This window comes from Anomaloglossus baeobatrachus, chromosome 5, assembly GCF_048569485.1.
Source record: "Anomaloglossus baeobatrachus isolate aAnoBae1 chromosome 5, aAnoBae1.hap1, whole genome shotgun sequence".
NCBI lineage: Eukaryota > Metazoa > Chordata > Amphibia > Anura > Aromobatidae > Anomaloglossus > Anomaloglossus baeobatrachus.
Genome location: NC_134357.1, coordinates 39,905,867 through 39,930,251, shown reverse-complemented (window position 1 = coordinate 39,930,251; position 24,385 = coordinate 39,905,867). Strand labels below are relative to the sequence as shown.

The 24,385-nt window shown below is 54.2% G+C and overlaps 1 protein-coding gene across 2 annotated transcripts in view; it reads left to right on the top strand.

Moving 5' to 3' along the window:
- Positions 1-21,094: 21,094 nt before the first annotated feature.
- The window catches only part of DNMBP (dynamin binding protein), a 159,208-nt gene continuing 155,917 nt past the window's right edge, over positions 21,095-24,385 (top strand). For both annotated transcript variants that reach the window (XM_075348430.1, XM_075348428.1), the window contains exon 1: positions 21,095-21,191. The gene's annotated coding sequence lies outside the window, so the exon portion shown is untranslated. The remainder of the gene's footprint in view (positions 21,192-24,385) is intronic.

Below are 24,385 nucleotides of genomic sequence, written 5' to 3'. Positions count from 1 at the left end.
CCCTCCAGCCTCCCCCCAGTCTCAGCCTCAGTCTCCCTCCAGCCTCCCCCCAGTCTCAGCCTCCCTCCAGTCTCAGCCTCTGCCTCCCTCCAGCCTCCCCCAGTCTCTGCCTCTGCCTCCCTCCAGCCTCCCCCCAGTCTCAGCCTCTGCCTCTCTCCAGCCTCCCCCCAGTCTCAGCCTCTGCCTCCCTCCAGCCTCCCCCCAGTCTCTGCCTCTGCCTCCCTCCAGCCTCCCCCCCAGTGTCTGCCTCTGCCTCCCTCCAGCCTCCCCCCAGTCTCTGCCTCTGCCTCCCTCCAGCCTCCCCCCAGTCTCAGCCTCTGCCTCTCTCCAGCCTCCCCCCAGTCTCAGCCTCTGCCTCCCTCCAGCCTCCCCCCAGTCTCTGCCTCTGCCTCCCTCCAGCCTCCCCCCAGTCTCTGCCTCTGCCTCCCTCCAGCCTCCCCCAGTCTCAGCCTCTGCCTCCCTCCAGCCTCCCCACAGTCTCAGCCTCTGCCTCCCTCCAGTCTCAGCCTCTGCCTCCCTCCAACCTCCCCCCAGTCTCAGCCTCTGCCTCCCTCCAGCCTCCCCCCAGTCTCTGCCTCTGCCTCCCTCCAGCCTCCCCCCAGTCTCTGCCTCTGCCTCCCTCCAGCCTCCCCCCAGTCTCTGCCTCTGCCTCCCTCCAGCCTCCCCCCAGTCTCTGCCTCTGCCTCCCTCCAGCCTCCCCCCAGTCTCAGCCTCTGCCTCTCTCCAGCCTCCCCCAGTCTCAGCCTCTGCCTCCCTCCAGCCTCTTACCAGTCTCTGCCTCTGCCTCCCTCCAGCCTCCCCCCAGTCTCTGCCTCTGCCTCCCTCCAGCCTCCCCCAGTCTCAGCCTCTGCCTCCCTCCAGCCTCCCCACAGTCTCAGCCTCTGCCTCCCTCCAGTCTCAGCCTCTGCCTCCCTCCAACCTCCCCCCAGTCTCAGCCTCTGCCTCTCTCCAGTCTCAGCCTCTGCCTCCCTCCAGCCTCCCCCCAGTCTCAGCCTCTGCCTCTCTCCAGTCTCAGCCTCTGCCTCCCTCCAGCCTCCCCACAGTCTCAGCCTCTGCCTCCCTCCAGTCTCAGCCTCTGCCTCCCTCCAACCTCCCCCCAGTCTCAGCCTCTGCCTCTCTCCAGTCTCAGCCTCTGCCTCCCTCCAGCCTCCCCCCAGTCTCAGCCTCTGCCTCCCTCCAGTCTCAGCCTCTGCCTCCCTCCAGTCTCTGCCTCTGCCTCCCTCCAGCCTCCCCCAGTCTCTGCCTCTGCCTCCCTCCAGCCTCCCCCCAGTCTCAGCCTCTGCCTCCCTCCAGCCTCCCCCCAGTCTCTGCCTCTGCCTCCCTCCAGCCTCCCCCCAGTCTCTGCCTCTGCCTCCCTCCAGCCTCCCCCCAGTCTCAGCCTCTGCCTCCCTCCAGCCTCCCCCCAGTCTCAGCCTCTGCCTCTCTCCAGCCTCCCCCCAGTCTCAGCCTCTGCCTCCCTCCAGCCTCCCCCCAGTCTTTGCCTCTGCCTCCCTCCAGCCTCCCCCCAGTCTCTGCCTCTGCCTCCCTCCAGCCTCCCCCAGTCTCAGCCTCTGCCTCCCTCCAGCCTCCCCACAGTCTCAGCCTCTGCCTCCCTCAGTCTCAGCCTCTGCCTCCCTCCAACCTCCCCCCAGTCTCAGCCTCTGCCTCCCTCCAGCCTCCCCCAGTCTCTGCCTCTGCCTCCCTCCAGCCTCCCCCCAGTCTCTGCCTCTGCCTCCCTACAGCCTCCCCACAGTCTCAGCCTCTGCCTCCCTCCAGTCTCAGCCTCTGCCTCCCTCCAACCTCCCCCCAGTCTCAGCCTCTGCCTCTCTCCAGTCTCAGCCTCTGCCTCCCTCCAGCCTCCCCCCAGTCTCAGCCTCTGCCTCCCTCCAGTCTCAGCCTCTGCCTCCCTGCAGTCTCTGCCTCTGCCTCCCTCCAGCCTCCCCCCAGCCTCTGCCTCCCTCCAGCCTCCCCCCAGTCTCTGCCTCTGCCTCCCTCCAGCCTCCCCCCCAGTCTCTGCCTCTGCCTCCCTCCAGCCTCCCCCAGTCTCAGCCTCTGCCTCCCTCCAGCCTCCCCACAGTCTCAGCCTCTGCCTCCCTCCAGTCTCAGCCTCTGCCTCCCTCCAGCCTCCCCCCAGTCTCAGCCTCTGCCTCTCTCCAGTCTCAGCCTCTGCCTCCCTCCAGCCTCCCCCCAGTCTCAGCCACTGCCTCCCTCCAGTCTCAGCCTCTGCCTACCTCCAGCCTCCCCCCAGTCTCAGCCTCTGCCTTCCTCCAGCCTCCCCCCAGTCTCAGCCTCTGCCTCCCTCCAGCCTCCCCCCAGTCTCAGCCTCTGCCTCCCTCCAGTATCTGCCTTTGCCGCCTCACCCCCCCGCATGCGCAGATCTCTGGTCTGCATTAGAGACACTCCCACGCTCCTTATGAATCCACTTACCTGCTCCAGTGCCCGCCGCCATCTTCCTGGCTCACGTAAGTATCCTCTTCTGACACCGGCTTCCATCACGGCGTCCTCCACGGCGTCCTGCTGTGAGCTCTGCATGTGACGTCCACACAGCAGTGGACGCAGCACAGAGGAAGGAGCTGATTGGCGCGCGTCTGTGACCCCGGAAGTGCAGGCGCCGGCAGTTCCGGGGTCAATCAGCTCCCTGTGCTCGGCGGCCACAAAAAAAAAAAATGTAAAAAAAAAAAAAAAAAATTTTTTTTTTTTTTTTTTGCTGCCAGAAGGTGCCGCCCCTCACAATCTGCCGCCCTAGGCACCGGACCACGGGTGCCTAATGGTAAATACGGCCCTGCCGGGCAGTGTATGTCTTGGGAATGTCACGGTGGTGGCTGTTGCCCTGGGCCCTTTTTTGTGATGGGGGTGTATTAGTCGCGGGCGGAGGAGGGGATGCTGCTCTCACCACGCTCGGGTCCGGCTGCTGCTGCTGCTCGGTCGGTGGCTCGAGCGGTGGGCCGGATCCCGGGGACTCGAGCGGCGCTCCTCGCCCGTGAGTGAAAAGGGGAAATGGTATTGGGGATTTATTGTCCGTGACGCCACCCACGGTTGTGGTGAGGTTGTGACACCACCGCTGCTCTGGATGGGGATCCCGGGAGCGATGACGGGGAGCAGCTTGGATGTTGTTTTCTCCCCTCCGTGGGTAGGGGGGTTGGTTGTCCCGGGGCCCGATGAGGGAGGGATGGCAGGCGGGGGTATGGGGCCTGGTGAGGTGCAGGGTCGCGGGTGCAGCGCGGTGCCGCACGGCACGGTGGTACTCACTCAGCCAATGACGAATGCAAAGTCCTTGGTAAAACACACGGCTGGATGGACGGGTCCCACAGGCGGCTGCGGTGTTTTTTTCCCCTGACCCAGTTTGGTAGTGTAAGTCCTTTCCTGCCCCTTCGTGTATGCTGCTCCTGCGCTCCGGTTTCCAGCTGGCTCCCCGGTTCGGTACTGGACGGGCCACTACCCTGTCCCGGCTACCTACGGTTCCACCAAGACTGTCTTCCCGGCTCCTGCAGACGGCCACTACCGTCTGCCTCACTGGCTACACGAGGGCCCTAGGCTCCAACCTAGGCCCCAGTCTGCGTCTGCCTCTCTGCAGACCTCCTCTCTCTTCCTCTGCCTGGACTTGTCTGAACTTGTTTCCTGCCTCAGGCCAGCTAAACTCCTCGGTGGGCGTGCCCATCTGCCTGACTCCGCCCACCTGGTGTGTCTGTCTAAACCCGAGGAAGAAATCAGGTCTCACTGGGGATGACTGCTGTGAACTGCTGGGGGTGGGGGTGTGTGTGTGTTGTTATCTGTGGCCCCTGGCTTGTCCAGGGCGCCACATTCCCCCTTAGTAAAATGCAGACAGTCCGCGGGCTGCCCGTTCATCACCGGTTTTATTTTTCACGAACTGAAAAAGAATAAAACATTTTTTTATTTTTTTTTTTAAACATTTTCACACATGCATTTTTTTTTTTTTCATACAACTTCCCTTACGGGAGGCATATCACCTCAACCGTTGCAACAACAATGCACTTTTAATAATAACAATGGAACGGGTCCTTCAGTCACCCACCCAAACAACCTGGCCCTGATGCTGCCCTTAGGAAAATGGGCAGCACCCCTTGACCCCAGTCCAAGAACGGGCCCAGATTCGTTAACGGGATGGGTGCTTCGCTACCGTTGCGGCCGGGCGGACTGCCGGAGCCGTCGTCATCTCCGTCGCGGCCGGACGGACTGCCGGGGCCGTCATCATCAACGGTGCGGCTGGGATGGAAGCCGGGACCGGTGGCAGGGCGGTGACGAAGATAAGGCCTGGGCCCTCCCTCACAGACGCTGCGAGCTCCGCTACCGGTGACAGGGGTAACGGGTCGGTCGGGGCGTTGGCCGTGGGCACGGCACTGAGGTTTCAGCGGTGCCGGACGGACGGCACATCTCGTGCAGCGGTGCTCCAGGAACCAAATACTTGCAGAGTCCTGGCGTCCCTGCTTCCACAGCCGCGGTTCACATGCGGCCAGACGCCATCCGTCCTCCTTAGTCTTTTTCCGGCTCCTCCTCTACAGGGGCGGGGTTTTGGCTTTCGCGCCTCCACTGCTCGAGGAGACGCTCGAGCGGGGATTTTTCACGCCCAAAATGGCGGCTTCTCCAAATTTTTGGTAGGACACCTCCGGCGGTCACAAGGCGCACCTCTACCAGATGGCAGAGCGGTAAGATCCTGTTCGTGACGCCAACTTGTCGCGGGTGGAGGAGGGGACGCTGTGCTCATCACGCTCGGGTCTGGCTGCTGCTGCTGCTCGGTCGGTGGCTCGAGCGGCGCTCCTCGCCCGTGAGTGAAAAGGGGAAATGGTTTGGGGGATTTATTGTCCGTGACGCCACCCACGGTTGTGGTGAGGTTGTGACACCACCGCTGCTCTGGATGGGGATCCCGGGAGCGATGACGGGGAGCAGCTAGGATGTTGTTTTCTCCCCTCCGTGGGTAGGGGGGTTGGTTGTCCCGGGGCCCGGTGAGGGAGGGATGGCAGGCAGGTTACGGGGCCTGGTGAGGTGCAGGGTCGCGGGGGCAGTGCGGTGCCGCACGGCACGGTGGTACTCACTCAGCCAATGACGAATGCAAAGTCCTTGGTAAAACACACGGCTGGATGGACGGGTCCCACAGGCGGCTGTGGTGTTTTTTTCCCCTGACCCAGTTTGGTAGTGTAAGTCCTTTCCTGCCCCTTCGTGTACGCTCCTCCTGTGCTTCGGTTTCCAGCTGGCTCCCCGGTTCGGTACCGGACGGGCCACTATCCTGTCCCGGCTACCCACGGTTCCACCAAGACTGTCTTCCCGGCTCCTGCAGACGGCCACTACCGTCTGCCTCACTGGCTACACGAGGGCCCTAGGCTCCAACCTAGGCCCCAGTCTGCGTCTGCCTCTCTGCAGACCTCTTCTCTCTTCCTCTGCCTGGACTTGTCTGAACTTGTTTCCTGCCTCAGGCCAGCTAGACCCAGCTAGACTCCTGGGTGGGCGTGCCCATCTGCCTGACTCCGCCCACCTGGTGTGTCTGTCTGAACCCGAGGAAGAAATCAGGTCTCACTGGGGATGACTGCTGTGAACTGCTGGGGGTGGGGGTGTGTGTGTGTTGTTATCTGTGGCCCCTGGCTTGTCCAGGGCGCCACATATTTACAAGAGATTAGGTTAGTGACACCACTTGCGGTGTTGCAGCTATTGATAAGCAGCTGCCGCTGCAGAATGTCTCTACTGGGGCTGGTGTTATTTGCAGTCTGGATGGTAGGCCCTCCGCAAGTGACTCGCCCACCCCAGGGCTGTGGGACACCCGGTGCCGGGCCGGACTAGTCCGGTGGTAGTCAGTGGTGGCTGGGAAAGGCTCCGTGGCCCTGGTGGGTGTCAGTAGAATATGTGGCTTGATGAATAAAGTTTGTGTTCGTGACGCCACCTGTGGTCTGCGGCTATTAAGCCGCCGCTGCTGTGTGAGGCCTCCGGGGTGATGTTATGGCAGCAATGGTGGTACTGCTCCCCACAGGTGGAGCGGAGCCCCGGGAACACTGTTAGTGCTTGTTAAAGTCTATGGTATTGTGTGGCTAACACGGTGCAGGGCCGACAGGCAATGAAAGAACCAGGCACAAACAACAGTCTCTTTACCTTTTCCTCTTTTACTTTAGGAACAGTCCAGTCCTGGGAGACCGTCACAGGTGGTGATGGGGATCCGGTCGGCCTGGAAGTACTTGGGGTGATCTTTCTGGCCAGCTGAGTATGAGGCCTACTCCTGTGCTTTTCTTTGTTATGATAGGACCCTGCTTCTCTGAATCCAGCAATGGCCCTCTTTGCTGCTGGGACCGATGGTACGTCCCTTTCCCTCTGTAGTAGGCTGCGCAGGCCCTCTCTGGTGCTTCTCTGCTGGAGTCCACACCGGGCCCTGATGCTGCAGCTGTACCTTCGGGCTGTTTATGGGCCAGGTGCTTGCAGCTCTCCTGCCCTTCGGATTCGGCTACAAGGGAGTATTTTAAGCCCTGGTGGCCACAGACTCCGATGTCCGAGTCTCTTCGCTGCCTCTCTGCTACTCCTGCTTCCCTGGGCCAAGCTTCTCTAGCTCTAGGCCCCAGATCCACAGGACAGCACACTCTGCGTCTGCTCACTATCACTTCTCCCTACAGACTGAACTCTACTTCCTCCCTCAGGTCAGACTTGAGGAAGGCTCCCTGGAATTCCAGGTTCAGAGCTCCCCCTGCTGGCCGGAGGGAGAACTGCGGTGGATGTTAAACTTGCTGGCCAATGGACCTCCCCATTACCTCCAGCTTCAGCATTAACCCTTTGGAAGGGCAATGCTGTTGTGGCGACCAGGTCCTGGGCTGCTACACAAGCAGGGCCGGGCCCCAAAGGATAGGTGATGTGACAGGTGTTAGAAAAAGGGAGTCCACACCAAAGTTCAGTGCATCTGGTTTTTACTCACTGCTGGTTGGTGATAACTGGTTGCCCGAGGCCGTCTGGTTTCACCTCCAGTTCACCTTTGTTCCAGTGCCAGTTTGATTCTCTGGTACCTTCTTCCCCTACACCTGTCTCTGGTAAATGGGTCCCCGTGGCGTAGAGCAACTGGGGGTCCCCATCCGGTGGTTTGTCCACTTCTGTCCACCTGACAGTAGTGTGAACTCTTTGGGGTTGGAGTCTCTGATCCTGTCCCCGGTTCTCCCTTTTCTACTGAGTCTTCGGATTCTTAGGGTCAGCAAGGTCCTTGATGGTCCCCTCGCTGTGCAGGTGTTAACAGGTTGGCTTGGGGCTCTTTCCTGTCCTAGGGTCCTGTTCCCCGTGGGTGCGTAGTTTCGGGAGTACTCCACCGGCAACCACTCTCCTGGGTACTAGGTCACCGTTAACCTGAGTTAAGTCGTCTCCTTACGTCCACCTTCTTACTCTACACTGTACCGACTTTTCCTCTCCGCAGTCTTCCCCTCCAACCTGGTTAACTGGTGGACTAGAATGGCTCCACCTCTAGGCGGCCATCTATTGGTCCAAGCCTAGCTAAGTACCATTGTATAGGGGATTGTTGGGGAAAAACTGGGATCACCTGGGTTTTTGGTGTTACCGGCACTGGATCTCCGGGTCCATAAGGGGGTAGGCCCTGCATCTTTGTGGGGATGCAGAACCTTGTAGCACCCTGATGGCTTCAGGGGTGCTACATTTCTACCAAGGGGAGCAGAGGCTGAATGGAGATGGAACTCCAAAGTGCAGTTAGTCAAAAGCCCACAAGAGGGCACAAACACCAGAAAGAGTAGTCAGCAAGCCCAAGTCTAAACCGGGATGTCACGTCAATACAGGGGGGAGCGAGCAAGCCGTAAACAGGAGGAAGCAAAAGGGTCAGGAGCCAAGAAGTCATGTCAAAAGCCAAACAGGGGAAGTAGCGCCAAGGTCAGGAACCATTACCGAGGTCAGAGCTAGGGAGAGTAAGTAAGTACAAGGAGGAGGAGGAGACTGAGACACAGAACGGGATCGAGGTCAGGTAGACAGGACGGACAAACAATTTAAGTGAGCGGCAGTTAGGGAGAGGAAAGCTGGGTAGCGGGACGGATTAGGGCTAACTCACAAGAACCAGTTGCACACGCTGCAGAGCAGGAACTATTACTGGTGGCGTTCCGGAGGAATCCACACCATGATAAAGCAGTGTGAGCCCCGGATCGAGGCACAACTGAGCAGACCCCTCCCACAAGACATAACCCGGTCAGCATCCAGCTATAGTCATAATAGTGTGCAAAGGTTTTGCCACCTTTTAAAAGTTAGCAAATAATTAAACTTCTGTGAATACTAGACTTCACCCACAATGGCAAATATTAAAAAAAAAATAAAAAAAACCCAAAACATTACATAGACTTAAAAAGGTATAAAGTAAAAGACTGATACACAAAAAAAACAGGCAAAAAAATAAATAAATAAATAAAGAGAGCAAAAAAGGCACAAATTCGATAATGAACGAGCCCTTACTTTCCATCTCACTTTGTTATTTAGTTTACTTGCCATTTTCTTTCTCTCCGATAGATCCTAAGAGGATAAAATACATTTTCGGCCGATCAGAAGCCATATCAGATATCGCGATGAGTCAGGAGTTCACAGATGATTCCATTTTGTCTAGTAATTCGCTTTGTATTACTGGACAAAAGTACACGAGGAATTTTATTAGCAGATGGATTTGCGGCTAAATGTCATCCTCCTCAAGTACATCTGTAATTCCTAGAATATAGTTCATCAGGGGTAAAACTATAGGGAATTTGGGGGTAACAGTGGTGCCGGGTGCCTGGGGGGGGGCAATAAGGTACAGATTAGGGGACCTAGTTCCGTATATATCTTGCTGTAATATTGCAGTGTATTGAAAAATGTCCTCCTACTGGCTGCTGTGACAACGTCAGCACTCCGTTTTCAACCTCTTAAATCCTGCTATCACAATTAACAGCAGCACATAAGGGGTTATCCTAAAATAATCAGAGCTAGCTTTGATAGCTGCAGTTAGACTGGGGTGACAACCAGCGTCATCTAATGAGTTAAATTGATACCAGCCATCTATGAAAGGAATTTCCCCTCTTTATATTCTATGATCTACTAACAGCTAAATCTAATGGTCACTACTGATTCTCCTGTATCACCAGCGCCTCCTCACTATGCTCCGCTCTATCGGGCTCATGAACATCGCTCTTTCCTCATTCTCCTCCTTTCTCTCTGATTGCACTCCTTGCTCGCACCCCTCCTGTATTGATGCGACATCCCGGTTTAGATTTAGGCTTGCTGTATGTTTTGCCGGCTACTTTTCCTCTTACTTTCAGGGTTCCCCAGGTTTCAGTCCTAGGCCCCCTCCTCTTGCTGTCAGTGTTCCCCAAGTTTCAGTCCTAGGCCCCATCCTCTTACTGTTGTGGTTCCTGAGGGTTCAGTCCTAAGCTAACTCCTCTTACTGTTGGGGTTCCTCAGAGTTCAGTCCTAGGTCCACTCCTCTTACTGTCAAGGTTCCTCAGGGTTCAGTGCTAGGCTCCCTCCTCTTACTGTTGAGGTTTCACAGGGTTTAGTCCTAGGCCCCCTCTTCTTACTGTCAGGGTTCCTGAGCCCCCTCCTCTTACTGTCGGGGTTTCCCAGGGTTCAGTCCTAGGTCCCCTTCTCTTACTGTTGGGGTTTCTCAGGGTTCAATCCTAGGCCCCCTCTTTTAACTGTCGTGATTCCTCAGGGTTCAGTCCTAGCCCCCCTCCTCTTACTGTCGGGATTTCCCTGGGTTCAGTTCTAGGCCCCCTCCCCTTACTGTTGGAGTTGCATAGTGTTCAGTCCTATGCCCCCTCCCCTTACTGTTGGAGTTCCTCAGGGTTCAGCCTAAGGCCCCTTCCTTTCACTGTCAGGGTTCCTCAGAGTTCAGTCCTAGGCCCCCTCCCCTTACTGTTGGAGTTACCCAGTGTTCAGTCCTAGGCACCCTCCCCTTACTGTTGGAGTTCCTCAGGGTTCAGCCCAAGGCCCCCTCCTTTCACTGTCAGGGTTCCTCAGAGTTCAGTCCTAGGCCCCCTCACCTTACTGTTGGAGTTACCCAGGGTTCAGTCCTAGGTTCCTTCCTCTTTCTGTTGATGTTCCCCAGGATTTTTTCCTAGGCCTAATCCTTTTACTGTCCGGGTTCTTCAAAGTTCAGTCCTAGGCTCTCTCCTCTTACTGTCGGGGTTCTCAGGGTTCAGTCCTAGGCTCCCTCCTCTTACTATCGGAGTTCCTCAGTTTTCAGCCCAAGGCCCCCTCTTTTCACTGTCAGGGTTCCTCAGAGTTCAGTTCTAGGCCCCCTCCTTTTACTATCGGGGTTCCTCAGGGTTCAGTCCTAGGCCCCCTCCTTTTCTCTCTATACACCGCCCATATTCGACAAACTATCAGCAGATTTGGTTTCCAGTACCATTTCTATGCTGATGACAACCAACTGTACACTTCTGCTCCTGACATCACCCCTACATTATCTATATATATATATAATTGCCTTATTCTGTCTGTCTGTCTTGCTCCAAAATGACGTCATTACAGTGACAACCGTTGCCACAGCACTTGCGCTAAAGAGCCTGCGACCAACGGCTCAGCTAAGGCTCCCTGCACACGTAACCAGGGTACACATTGGGTTACTAAGCAAAGCGCTTTGCTTAGTTACCCGATATTTACCCTGGCTACGTGTGCAAGGAGCCAGCGCTAAGCTGTGTACGCTGGTAACCAAGGTAAATATCGGGTAACCAAGCAAAGCGCTTTGCTTAGTTACCTGATATTTACCCTGGTTACGCCCGACACTTCCCCGCTTGGCTCCGCTCCCCCCCGCACTCCACATGTAAACACTGAACAAACACACACACACACACACCTGAATAGTCGCCTGTCCCCAGCCATGCAGTCCCCGGCACTAATGTCCTCAGCGCCATGGGCCTGCTCGGCTCCACCCACCCCGCCCCCCGCACACATTAGGCTGGTTTCACACTTGCGTTGTGAGGCATCCGTCACAGTGCGTTGTGTGACGCATTTGACGGATGCATTGCAAATAGTGTGCTAATACTGTAAAGTAACGGATTCCTGTAAAAGAACGGTTTGTGGGTTTGTTTTTTTTTAATGTTTCGCCGGGAAAAGGAGATTTGCGTTCGGGAGGAGAGAGAGGTAACCGCAAATCCCCTGAGTGACCGCAGTGAGCCGCGCGATCAGCTGTGCCGTCACTCAGGTGACCCACGACCACAGCTGCAGTCCTCCACCCGAGAGCTGTGTCCGCGGGTCACCTAAATGAGGGCACAGCTGATCGCGCGGCTCACTTCAGTTGCTACGTGGAGCTGATAGAGAGCGGTCGTGTTCTACTGCCGCTCCTGTCAGCTTCATGTAGCAGAGCTGAAAGCGTCGTGGCACCTCTGTGGATTACGTCGGACCTGGAGGGGTATTTGGGGGTTTAATAAAGTGGTGAAAGAGGGGTTTTTTTTGTCTTTTATTCCAAATAAAGGATTTTTTCGGGTGTATGTGTTTATTTTCTTTAACTTACAGGTTATTTATGGAAGGTATCTTGGGGAGACGGCTGCCATGATTAACCTAGGACTTAGTGGCAGCTATGGGCTGCTGCCATTAACTCCTTATTACCTCGATTGCCACTGCACCAGGGCAATTCGGGATGAGCCGGGTAGAGTCCTGGGACTGTCACATCTAATGGATGCGGCAATTCCGGGTGGCTGCTGACTGATATTGTTAGGTTGGGGGGCTCCCAATAACGTGGAGCTCCCCTTCCTGAGAATACCAGCCTTCAGCCGTGTGGCTTTATCTTGGCTGGTATCAAAATTGGGGGGGACCGCACGTCGTTTTTTTTTAATTATTTAGTTATTTTACTGCACGATATAGACCCGCCCACCAGCGGCTGTGATTGGTTGCAGCCAGCTGTCACTCAGCGTATGGGCGAGTCTGATTGAAACCAATCATAGGCACCGGTGGGCGGGGGAAGCAGGGAATATGAGATTGAATAATGAGCGGCCGGCATTTTCAAAAGAGGAAAAGCTGCCGGAGCTTCGTGACAGCCGTGCAGCGCCGCGTCCGTGATCGGTGAGTATGAGTGAGGGGCAGAGAGGGGGGAGAGAGACGAGGATTAATTTTAAACGATTTAGATCGTTCTGCTGGACATGCTGAGCATGCTCAGTAGATCGTGACGGAATTTGTCAGCGGATTCCACCGCTTAGTGCATAGCGGCAGAATCCGCCAGCATAGACAATCATTAGACACCTTGGCGGATTCCAACGGAATCTGTCAATGTGCGTTATTTTAACGACCCAAAAAATGCTACATGTAGCGTTCCCTCCGCCCAACGCTGTGTCAAAATAACGACTTAGTGTCGTCCAGCGGATGCAACGCAGACACTTGCGTTACAGTAAGCCTTCAATACAAGTCTATGGAGAATAGCGCACTGTGTTAACGGACTGCGCTATTCTCCATAGAGGCGGATTGCGCTGAACGCAAGTGTGAAAGCGCTCTTACCCCGCAGGATGGGGGCACATGTCAGGATGGTGGCTGCACCATGATGGGGGCACATACCAGCATTGGGCCACATCACAGCATCAGCATATTGTTACTTAACTTTACACTGTTCATGGCCTTCTTTCATTACAAGCCATGGACATCATTAAACATCAGACTCATCTATTAAAACTGTTCCTTCTGTTGTTTGTCATTTTAAAACCAATAAACAATTCTAAGAAGAGTAAATTAACCCTAACCCATCCAGTCCATTCATTACCTTATTATTCAATCTGTGCTCACCTACATACACATTCTAGACTACCCGATACGTTACAATCGGCCCACCTTCTAGTTATAAAATATCAGTAATTGTCCGTTGTCTCTAACATCATGTTCTCATCTAATATATAAAGCTGAATGTGTGTGTGTGTGTGTGTGTGTGTGTCCGGGATTGGCATCTGCACTGTCGCAGCTACAGCCACAAAATTTTGCACACTCACACTTCTGGACCCCGAGAGCGTCATAGGCTATGTTTTGAGGGGAAATTTTAACCCCAATCTTTACAGTTATTCGCCAAAAAATCTGCCTCCATTAAAGCGAATGGAGCTGGGAGCCACAGTGCAGCCAGAACTTCAGAAGAATGCGCAGCCACGCCCTTATATGGAATGTTGGCGTGTCACAATGCAGCCAGGGAAAGAGGCAGACACAGACAGGGAAAGAGGCAGACACAGACAGGGTAAGAAACAGACATAGACAGGGTAAGAGACAGACACAAAGAGACAGACACAGACAAAGAGACAGAGACAGACAAAGGGAAACAGACAGGGAAAGAAAGGGAAAGAGACAGACAGGGTAAGAGAGGGAAAGAGAGGGAAATAGACAGTGAGGGAAAGAGATAGATAGACAGACAGGGAAAGAGATTGAGACAGACGGAGAAAGAGACAGACAGACAAAGAGATAGAGAGAGAGACATAGAGATATATACAGAGGGGGAGACAGACAGGGAATGGGAGAGAAACAGAGAGATAGTTACTATCCCGGGCGTTACTACACTCTATTTATACATTCTATCCCGGGAATGTTAATACATTCTATTTTGTTAACAACAGTTATTAACCCGGGCGAAGCCGGGCAGTACAGCTAGTTCTATTTAAAACTGAATCTTTCAAAAACTAAATTTCTCATGTATCCTCCCTCCCCCCTAACCTACCCATACCTTAATTTCCATTTCTGTGTGTGGCTCTACCATTACCCCCCAGTAGCACGCCCGCTGTCTTGGGGTTATTTGTGACTCCGATCTTTCCTTCACTCCCTCTATCCGATCACTCGTTCACTCATATCCCCTACACCTCAAAAGCATCTTTAGAATTCGACCTTTTTTAACCTCTGAAAAAATAACAATGTTGCGCTGATTCATTTTCATCTTGACTGCAACTCTCCTCTTAGGCTGTGTTCACACAGTATTTTGCAAGTGTTTTTTTGATTTGGCTTTTTTTTTTTCCATCGTTGTTTTATGTAAATTACAAGCTGCATTTTACGGCACAAGCTAAAGCTGAGAATTCAGAAGTCTCATTCACACGAACTGCAACATTTGTTAAATCAGCAGCATGTCAATTCTTTCAACGTTTTTGGAGGGGTTTTTTTACTCACAGAAAGCAATGAGAAAGCGCAGTAAACGGGTTTTGCTACATTTTTTCAGCCTCTTTGGTGAATTAGGCTGCTTTCACACATCCGGTTTGAGCAGTGCGGCTCAATCCGGCTGTGCAAGCTATGCAACGGATGCGGTGAAAACACCGCATCCTTTGCATAAGGTTTTCCCATGCGGCCTGTCCGGTTTTTGCCGCTTGCGGCATGCTACTGAGCATGCGCAGTGGCAAAAAACGCATGCGGCGGCCGGATGTGGTTTTTGCCGCATCGCGCCGCATCCGGCGTCCATAGGCATGCATTGAAAAATGCGCCGCATCGGCCGAATGCAGCGCGATGCGGTTTTTTTTTGCCGCACGAAAAAACGTGCCAGGCAACGTTCCATCCGGCCGCCGCATCAGCTAAATCTGCCGCATGCGGCAAAAACCGGATGGAACGCAAGGCCAAGCGGCACAATGCGGCACTAATTAAAGTCTATGCAGAAAAAATGCAACCTGCAGCAAAAAAAAACGGTTGCGATTTTCCTGCAAAGTGCCGGATTGTGCCGCATTGCAGAAACTGGAGGTGTGAAAGCAGCCTTAAACTAACTTTACTACACATGTATTATAGGCACATTAAACACGCTTTTGAAACCCAAAAAATATCGTTTTACAAAGTGTTTTTATTGTCAAGAAAGCAGGGTTTGGGAGGAGAAAAAAACACTGGAAAAACAATGTGTGAACATAGCTTAATCGGTTTCCCTTTTACTAAATTCTCCGCTCTCCAATCTGTTCTGAATGCAGCAGCCAGGATTATATTTCTGTCCAGCTAGTACACTGATGCCTCCACCCTGTGCCAGTCATTGCATTGGTTGCCCATCAACTACAAAATCCTATATAAACTTATACCTCTCACCCACAAAACTTTCCACAGTTCTGCACCGCCCTACATTTCCTTCCATCATTCTACCTGTACTCTCTGTTCTTCAACTGACCTAAGACTTAAGCCTGCTTTACACCTTACGATCCAGCATACGATATCGTATGCGATCGTAACCGCCCCATCGTATGTGTGGCACGTTCACTTTGTTGAATGTGCCGCACATACGAGTTACCCTCCATCACACATACTTACCCGTCCATACGACCTCGATGTGGGCAGCGAACGTCCACTTCCTGGAGTGGGAGGGACGTTCGGCGTCACAGCGACGTCACGCGGCAGCCGGCCAATAGAAACGGAGGGGCGGAGATGAGCGGGACGTAAACATCCCGCCCACCTCCTTCCTTTCGCATTACCGTCCGGGAGCCACAGGACGCAGGTAAGATCTGTTCATCGTTCCCGGGGTGTCACACACTGCGATGTATGCTACCCTGGGTACGATGAACAATCGGACGTTCAATTCATGAGGAATGAACGACGTGTATGCGATGAACGTTTTACCATTCAATCGCAATCACACGTAGCTGTTACACGCTACAATGTACCTTACGATGCCGGATGTGCGTCACTTACGACGTGGCCCCGCCGACACATTGTAAGATATATTGTAGCGTGTAAAGCGGGCTTAACATCCTCCATAATTTAAACTTCCCACTGCCTTCTCCAAGACTTCTCTCGTGTTGCACAAATTCTCTGGAATGCTCTACCCCAATTAATTCCTGATATCCAAAGTTTAAAGCGTGCTCTAATAACTCATCTCTTTCTTGTTCGCTCTAACTTTTTGACAGAACCTAGTCCCTACTATCATCTATCCCCGCACTCCATGCACAATAAGGTTATAGTACGTTTTCGGTGCTGAGTATTTTCACTGTATCAAAAACGCAGCGTCTTACAGTCCCAGCAGAGTGGATGGGATTTATAGAAATCTCCTGCCCGCTCTGCTTCTTTTTTACCCAGTCTGCGCTATGTGTTTCAAACCTACAACAGGTCACTTTTTCTTGCGCGTACGTTGAGTATTTTTGTGCAGATTTTCCCCATAGACTTGCATTAGATGTGGAAAATCTGCAAGTAAGAAATGCAAGTAACCTAATTTACTTAATAGAATCAGAGGAAACAGAAGTCCAGCATCAAGGAGAGGAGGATGAAATAAAACTGGAATTTATTAGTTGCAATTGCAAATAAAATCTTACAGACTGTCGGGGCGCACAATAACACAAAGTGTGGATTATCCTACGCGTTTCGACCCAAGGGTCTTATTCATGGAATGTGTATTATCTCAAGTTAGTTGTTATTTAAAGGATACACGGTTGAACTTCATAGGAGGGTTGGTGCTAATTAAAACTAACATAGTGCAAGGTGTGCAACCTTTCAAACCAGAGGCACCAAACACATATAGTGAGATAACAACATAAGTATAGAAAATCACAATCTATGAATTAAGCAAGAAATGTTGAATCTGATTTAATTAGCACCAACCCTCCTATGACGTTCAACCGTGTATCCTTTACATAACAACTAACTTGAGATAATACACATTCCATGAATAAGACCCTTTGGTCGAAACGCGTAGGATAATCCACACTTTGTGTTATTGTGCGCCCCGACAGTCTGTAAGATTTTATTTGCAATTGCAACTAATAAATTCCAGTTTTATTTCATCCTCCTCTCCTTGATGCTGGACTTCTGTTTCCTCTGATTCTATCCACCGCCCGGGCCAGGGCGCTTCTGTGCATCGGTGCAGGATCCTGGAGTGAAGAGGGGTGAGCTAAGAATCTCCTATTTTTTATTTTTTTTTTTAATTTACTTAATAGGTTAAGATATAGAGTTGAGCGGACTGCTAATAATCCGGGTCCAGCGGATCAGCGGCGGGTTGAAAAAGAAGTCCGGATCCGATCCAGAATCCGGCCCCATATATGTCAATGAGGAGCGGAATCCGGGACGAGAGAGAGAGAGAAAAAAGAAACGAATCCGGATCGTGCACCCGGAATCCCGCGTCTGGGTCGGACTCGGATCTGCCGCTCAAAGGGCGCGGATCTGGATTTTGCCGGTCCGGGTCCGCTCAACACTAGTTAAGAAATTCTGCAACTTGAAAAAAATCACCAAAACCTCATTGTGGGAACATAGCCTAAGGCTGCATGCAAGTGATTGCGCTGCAGTACCTGGCACAGCCTATGGGTAAGGGTGGCGCTGTTCCTTAATGAAAGCTCTGTTCTTTTAGATAATCCAGCAGTCAAATATAAACGAGGACACCAAGATGGCCAAAGAATCGAGGATCCGGCATGCTGGATTTTAACATCCCGGGAGATAAATGCCGCCAGAGGTTGTTTTTGGCTGCAGCCTCTCCTCACTCTGCCAGGGCAATGAAAATGTACGTTTATGGGGGAATATGAGTCATTCTTCACTGGCATCTTCCTAAAACATGAAGATACCTCTTGGCATCCGGCATCTGCTTGGACACAGCACTAATGTATGAAGACTGCAGCTGCTGCAGAACATCTTTTTAAGAGGAACGGATATTCTTTCAATATCATTATTTGTTATAAAGCCTCCTCTTTACGATAAAAAAGTTCTACAGAAACAGTTAGGCTATGTTCACACAGTGCGTTTTTGCAGTGTGTTTTTTCTGAAGCAAAACCTGATCTCTTGGAAGTAAAAAAAAGTTATGGGGGTTTTTTTGCAGCATTTTTGTTGCGTTTTTTTGGGGTGTTATTTGTCTACAGAAAAATGTGCTTTTTGGAAGCAGCTTTTTTACTATCAAGAAAGCAGGTTTTGCTGCAGAAAAAAAGCAACGTGTGAACATAGTCTTAGACTGTGTTCACACGCTGCTTTTTTTTTTGCTGCATTTCTTTTGCATTTTTTTTGAGTTTTATGCAAATTAAAAGTAGATTTTTACAGTACCAGCAAAAGACAATAAATGTCAGAAATGTCACACACACGATTGCTTTTTTTTTCTCACTGAAATGGAAAACTGCTGCGTTTTTGAAGGAAGTAGCGTCAATTCTTTCAGCATTTTTGCAGCGTTTTTGCACCATTGAAAGCAACAAAAAAGTGAAAAAAAGCAACAGCTATATTTTTACTGTTTTTGTGGTGAATGAAACTAACATTATTTAAACATGTGCTGTAGACAAATGACACAAAAAAGCTGCAAAAAAAACAGCAAAAAAACACGGTAAAAAACACAGCAAAAAATACAGAAAAAAAATCGGCAAGAAATACAGCAAATAAAAAGTGGCAAAAAATACAGTAAAAAAGGCGGTAAAAAATACAGCAAAAAAAAAAACAACTGCAAAAACTACAATAAAAAACACAGCAAAGAAGACACTGCTTTAACTTTTATTTACTGCCAGGAGAGCAGATTTTGTTGCAGATAAAAAAGCACTGTGTGAACATAGCCTTTGAAATGAGTGAATACATCATTTGCAGGACCTCTACAGGTCAGAAGAGGCGCTGCGGATGTTGGCAGGTGGGGGGCAGTCGCTGGGCTCGCGTCTGGTGGGCTCAGGCTACCGATGTGACCTCTGGACCAGGGTCCTGCAAATCGATTCGCTCATCCCTAGAAGCTAAACTACTACAAACTTCTACAAAATGTCAAAATACTTTACTTCTAAAAGAGGTTCTGCAGCAGCAGTGCAATACAATAATACTTTACATCTAAAGAGGTTCTGCAGCAGAAGTTCAAGATAATACTTTACTTCTAAAAGAGGTTCTGCAGCAGCAGTGCAATATACTATTTTAGTTCTAAAAGAGGTTCTGCAGCAGTGCAATATAAAAATACCTTTCTTCTAAAAAGAGGTTCTGCAGCAGCAGTGCAATATAATACTTTACTTCTAAAAGAGGTTCTGCAGCAGCAGTGCAATATACTATTTTACTTCTAAAAGAGGTTCTGCAGCAGCAGTGCAATGTAATAATACTTTACTTGTAAAAGAGGTTCTGCAGCAGCAGTGCAACATAATACTTTACTTCTAAAAGAGGTTCTGCAGCAGCAGTGCAATATAAAACACTCAGCTTATAAAAAAAAATGAGGGACGCATATAAATTTATTTTTTTGAAGTTTCCAAGGAGGAGGGCAGGCAGGAGGGGGGTGGAGGATCCCGGGCAGGAGGGGGCGGGGGTGGAGGATCCCGGGCGGGGGGGAAGGCGGGGGGTGGAGGATCCCGGGCGGGGGGTGGAGGATCCCGGGCAGGGGGTGGAGGATCCCGGGCAGGGGGTGGAGGATCCCGGGCGGGGGTTGGAGGATCCCGGGCGGGGGGTGGAGGATCCCGGGCAGGGGGTGGAGGATCCCGGGCGGGGGTTGGAGGATCCCGGGCAGGAGGGCAGGCGGGGGGTGGAGGATCCCGGGCAGGGGGGCAGGCGGGGGGTGGAGGATCCCGGGCAGGATGGGGCGGGGGGTGGAGGATCCCGGGCGGGGGGTGGAGGATCCCGGGCAGGGGGTGGAGGATCCTGGGCAGGGGGGCAGGCGGGGGGTGGAGGATCCCGGGCAGGGGGTGGAGGATCCCGGGCGGGGGGTGGAGGATCCCGGGCAGGGGGGCAGGCGGGGGGTGGAGGATCCCGGGCGGGAGGTGGAGGATCCCGGGCGGGGGGTGGAGGATCCCGGGCGGGGGGTGGAGGATCCCGGGCTGGAGGGGGCGGGGGGTGGAGGATCCCGGGCGGGGGGTGGAGGATCCCGGGCGGGGGGTGGAGGATCCCGGGCTGGAGGGGGCAGGGGGTGGAGGATCCCGGGCAGGGGGTGGAGGATCCCGGGCGGGGGGTGGAGGATCCCGGGCAGGGGGTGGAGGATCCCGGGCGGGGGTTGGAGGATCCCGGGCAGGAGGGCAGGCGGGGGGTGGAGGATCCCGGGCAGGATGGGGCGGGGGGTGGAGGATCCCGGGCGGGGGGTGGAGGATCCCGGGCAGGGGGTGGAGGATCCCGGGCGGGGGGTGGAGGATCCCGGGCAGGGGGTGGAGGATCCCGGGCGGGGGGTGGAGGATCCCGGGCGGGGGGTGGAGGATCCCGGGCTGGAGGGGGCGGGGGGTGGAGGATCCCGGGCGGGGGGTGGAGGATCCCGGGCGGGGGGTGGAGGATCCCGGGCTGGAGGGGGCAGGGGGTGGAGGATCCCGGGCAGGGGGTGGAGGATCCCGGGCGGGGGGTGGAGGATCCCGGGCTGGAGGGGGCGGGGGGTGGAGGATCCCGGGCAGGAGGGGGTGGGGGGTGGAGGATCCCGGGCGGGGGGTGGAGGATCCCGGGCGGGGGGTGGAGGATCCCGGGCAGGGGGTGGAGGATCCCGGGCGGGGGGTGGAGGATCCCGGGCAGGGGGTGGAGGATCCCGGGCGGGGGGTGGAGGATCCCGGGCAGGATGGGGCGGGGGGTGGAGGATCCCGGGCGGGGGGTGGAGGATCCCGGGCAGGGGGTGGAGGATCCTGGGCAGGGGGGCAGGCGGGGGGTGGAGGATCCCGGGCAGGGGGGCAGGCGGGGGGTGGAGGATCCCGGGCAGGGGGTGGAGGATCCTGGGCAGGGGGGCAGGCGGGGGGTGGAGGATCCCGGGCAGGGGGTGGAGGATCCCGGGCAGGGGGTGGAGGATCCCGGGCGGGGGGTGGAGGATCCCGGGCAGGGGGTGGAGGATCCCGGGCAGGGGGTGGAGGATCCCGGGCGGGGGGTGGAGGATCCCGGGCGGGGGGTGGAGGATCCCGGGCGGGGGGTGGAGGATCCCGGGCTGGAGGGGGCGGGGGGTGGAGGATCCCGGGCGGGGGGTGGAGGATCCCGGGCGGGGGGTGGAGGATCCCGGGCTGGAGGGGGCGGGGGGTGGAGGATCCCGGGCGGGGGGTGGAGGATCCCGGGCGGGGGGTGGAGGATCCCGGGCTGGAGGGGGCGGGGGGTGGAGGATCCCGGGCGGGGGGTGGAGGATCCCGGGCTGGAGGGGGCAGGGGGTGGAGGATCCCGGGCAGGGGGTGGAGGATCCCGGGCGGGGGGTGGAGGATCCCGGGCAGGAGGGGGTGGGGGGTGGAGGATCCCGGGCAGGAGGGGGTGGGGGGTGGAGGATCCCGGGCAGGAGGGGGTGGGGGGTGGAGGATCCCGGGCAGGAGGGGGTGGGGGGTGGAGGATCCCGGGCTGGAGGGGGCGGGGGGTGGAGGATCCCGGGCGGGGGGTGGCAGTCTCATGACTCTCCAGGCGGGGCCATTCTGGACGCACTGACTTGTTGGAGGCTCCAGTGAGGAAAGTGTCAGGCTGCTGCCCAGGGAAAGACTGCAGACACCGGGGAGCAGGTAGGGAGACCCCAGAAAGGCCCGAGCCCCCAGAGAGGGGAGAGACCTCTGTGCAACGTGCACGGAGCTGAATGTGTCATTTAACTCTTGAGATTGCGTGTTTTTTTCCACAGCCACAGTATTGTGTGAATAGCTGCAGTCCTATGTAAAACCTCAAAATCATGCTGGAGCAGGGAATTCTATCAAATGAGCCAACTCCGCTCTGCTGCATGTCACTGTGAGTGCTGGGTGCATATAGATGTGACATAGAGCGGCTTCTGTCACTGCTCTGTGTATCCAGATGATTACATTGAGTGTTTCTTATTATGCTGCTTTAGGATCTGTTGCTCTCTGTTGGGTGTCACTGCCATGTTTTCAGTCCTAATATGATCCGACAAAACATCAGATCTCTCTCGGACCAATGTTATTCTATGGAGCCGAGCACACGGCCGATATTTCTTTTTTTATTTCTTTTTTTTATTTCTTTGGACTGATTCTGTCATTAGAAAAAAATTGTAGCAAATACAATTTGAATCCAGAAATCTTATCGCGCTCAGCCGTGCAAATCAATGAATCCATGGACAAAAAATCAGAGCGCACTCTGATGACAACTGAGTGCAGTTCAATTTTTACTGACTGAGAGAAGTGAGAAGCTGGACATATACTTTTTTTTTTTTCTTCTATCTTCTCCACAGTCAAGAAAAATTGGATCCCGCTCTGAGGTCACTCAATGTTTGCTCCAAGAGTGGATGAGCCCTCTCCGCTCCTGAGCCCTCTCCGCTCCTGAGCCCTCTCCGCTCCTGAGCCCTCTCCGCTCCTGAGCCCTCTCCGAGTTTGCTGTGAGAGCGGAATGGCCCACTCCGTGCTGAACCTGTACCGCTCTGAGCCCGCGACAAGTTTGCTCCCAGAGTGGATGAGCCCACTCCAAATTCGCCCACTCTACTCTGAGCTCAATCCGCTCCGAGCTCTGTCCCCTCCGAGCCCGCTCTGTCCCCTCCGAGCCCGCTCTGTCCCCTCCGAGCCCGCTCTGTCCCCTCCGAGCCCGCTCTGTCCGCTCCGAGCCCGCTCTGTCCCCTCCGAGCCCGCTCTGTCCGCTCCGAGCCCGCTCTGTCCCCTCCGAGCCCGCTCTGTCCGCTCCGAGCCCGCTCTGTCCGCTCCGAGCCCGCTCTGTCCGCTCCGAGCCCGCTCTGTCCGCTCCGAGCCCGCTCTGTCCGCTCCGAGCCCGCTCTGTCCGCTCCGAGCCCGCTCTGTCCGCTCCGAGCCCGCTCTGTCCGCTCCGAGCCCGCTCTGTCCCCTCCGAGCCCGCTCTGTCCCCTCCGAGCCCGCTCTGTCCCCTCCGAGCCCGCTCTGTCCCCTCCGAGCCCGCTCTGTCCCCTCCGAGCCCGCTCTGTCCCCTCCGAGCCCGCTCTGTCCCCTCCGAGCCCGCTCTGTCCCCTCCGAGCCCGCTCTGTCCCCTCCGAGCCCGCTCTGTCCCCTCCGAGCCCGCTCTGTCCCCTCCGAGCCCGCTCTGTCCCCTCCGAGCCCGCTCTGTCCCCTCCGAGCCCGCTCTGTCCCCTCCGAGCCCGCTCCGCGCTCTGTCCCCTCCGAGCCCGCTCCGCGCTCTGTCCCCTCCGAGCCCGCTCCGCGCTCTGTCCCCTCCGAGCCCGCTCCGCGCTCTGTCCCCTCCGAGCCCGCTCCGCGCTCTGTCCGCTCCGAGCCCGCTCCGCGCTCTGTCCGCTCCGAGCCCGCTCCACTATGAGCCCACTCTCATTTGAGTATGATTAGCATAATCATTCTGATTTTCTCACGAGGGGAATCTTATCACCGTTATTACTGCTTTTGTCTTCAGCGTTGTTGCTACTGTCTTGTTTATTATCTTTTATTACCGCCATTCTCGGCTGCAGTCACATCCAGCTCCATTTTTGCATCTGTGTAACACCAGCCGTTCTTCTCTCCTGTTTCTATCCGTTTTCCACTTGTTTGTTTTGTTTTAGTTTTTATTTATTTTTTTTGCTTCGTTTTTTAAAATCCAAAAGATGGTAAACTTTCTAAACTTTTATTTCTCTCCATTAACTCTCAACAATGGATCAATTAAAACAGATGAAACCTGGATGGGAAAGATTAAGTACGATGAATATCTTCCATTTTTGAAGTTTAGTTTTTAAATACTTGTTTTCGGCTGCCCACAGACATTAATGACCGAGTCTGATTGGCGAAACCTTTTTGAATAGGCCGTGCTCTGAGTCTCATGGACTGGACATACGGATCCATTTTTATTGGTGTGTGTATGGATCAACGAAGCAGCGCATGAATGCTGTCAATGCATCTTATTCGATATTGCTTACTATATGATTTCATTACTATTATTACTGTCATTCTGCCACAAACCCATTGGGCCATTGACTTTGCTGCAGCATGGCTCCTGAGCGCTGGTCCAGAGGGGCCCAGGAGGACCCTCCTTGATATCATGAGACACCAGTATTAGTCCCTGTGCGCACGCTGCGGATTTACTGCTGAGTTTACCGCAGATTTGCTGCAGAAAATGTGTCTAACATTGCTGCAGTCATTCCCCAGCAAAATCTATGGGTATAAAAAAAAATGTGCACACCGCGTTTTGTTTTTTTTTTTTTTTTATACCCGCGAATTTTCCGCTGCAGAATTAATGAGCATGTCACTTCTTTTCCGCAGCTATCTGCGGTTTTTGCCATAGATAATTGTAAAAAGCCGCAGGGACCAACCTGCGGTAATTCCGCACCAAACCGCGGTAAAACCGCATGCGAATTTCGTTGCGGTTTTGGTGCGTTTTTTTTTACCGCAGGTGCGGGATTCTTTCAGAGGGTCCGGATTTTCCTTAAGAAAAAGTCACGTGGCCTTAGGAAGGATTCAGATAAATGTTTGTTCTGTAAACTGTAAGGATCGTCCACCAGTGTATGGACCAGTGCACATAGGTGGGGTTACAGGAGTGTGCGGATTACACATGTTGCCGGCCACCTTGTATTCCCAGATTATCAGCTACCTATGTAATGGGCTGTTTTCTTTAGCACCTGTTCACACTGCCCTGAAGCGCTCGGATTGTTGGATCCGACCAGCCTCCGTCCTCCTGCGCTTCTCACTCGCTGCAGAAGTAAAGCTGTTACTCCTGGCCGCCTGGGAGGACGCACATCGGACCGGCGGTGCCACTGGTTCGGACTGTCAATCATCAGGAGCACACCGCCCCACGTAAAGCAGAAAGTCGA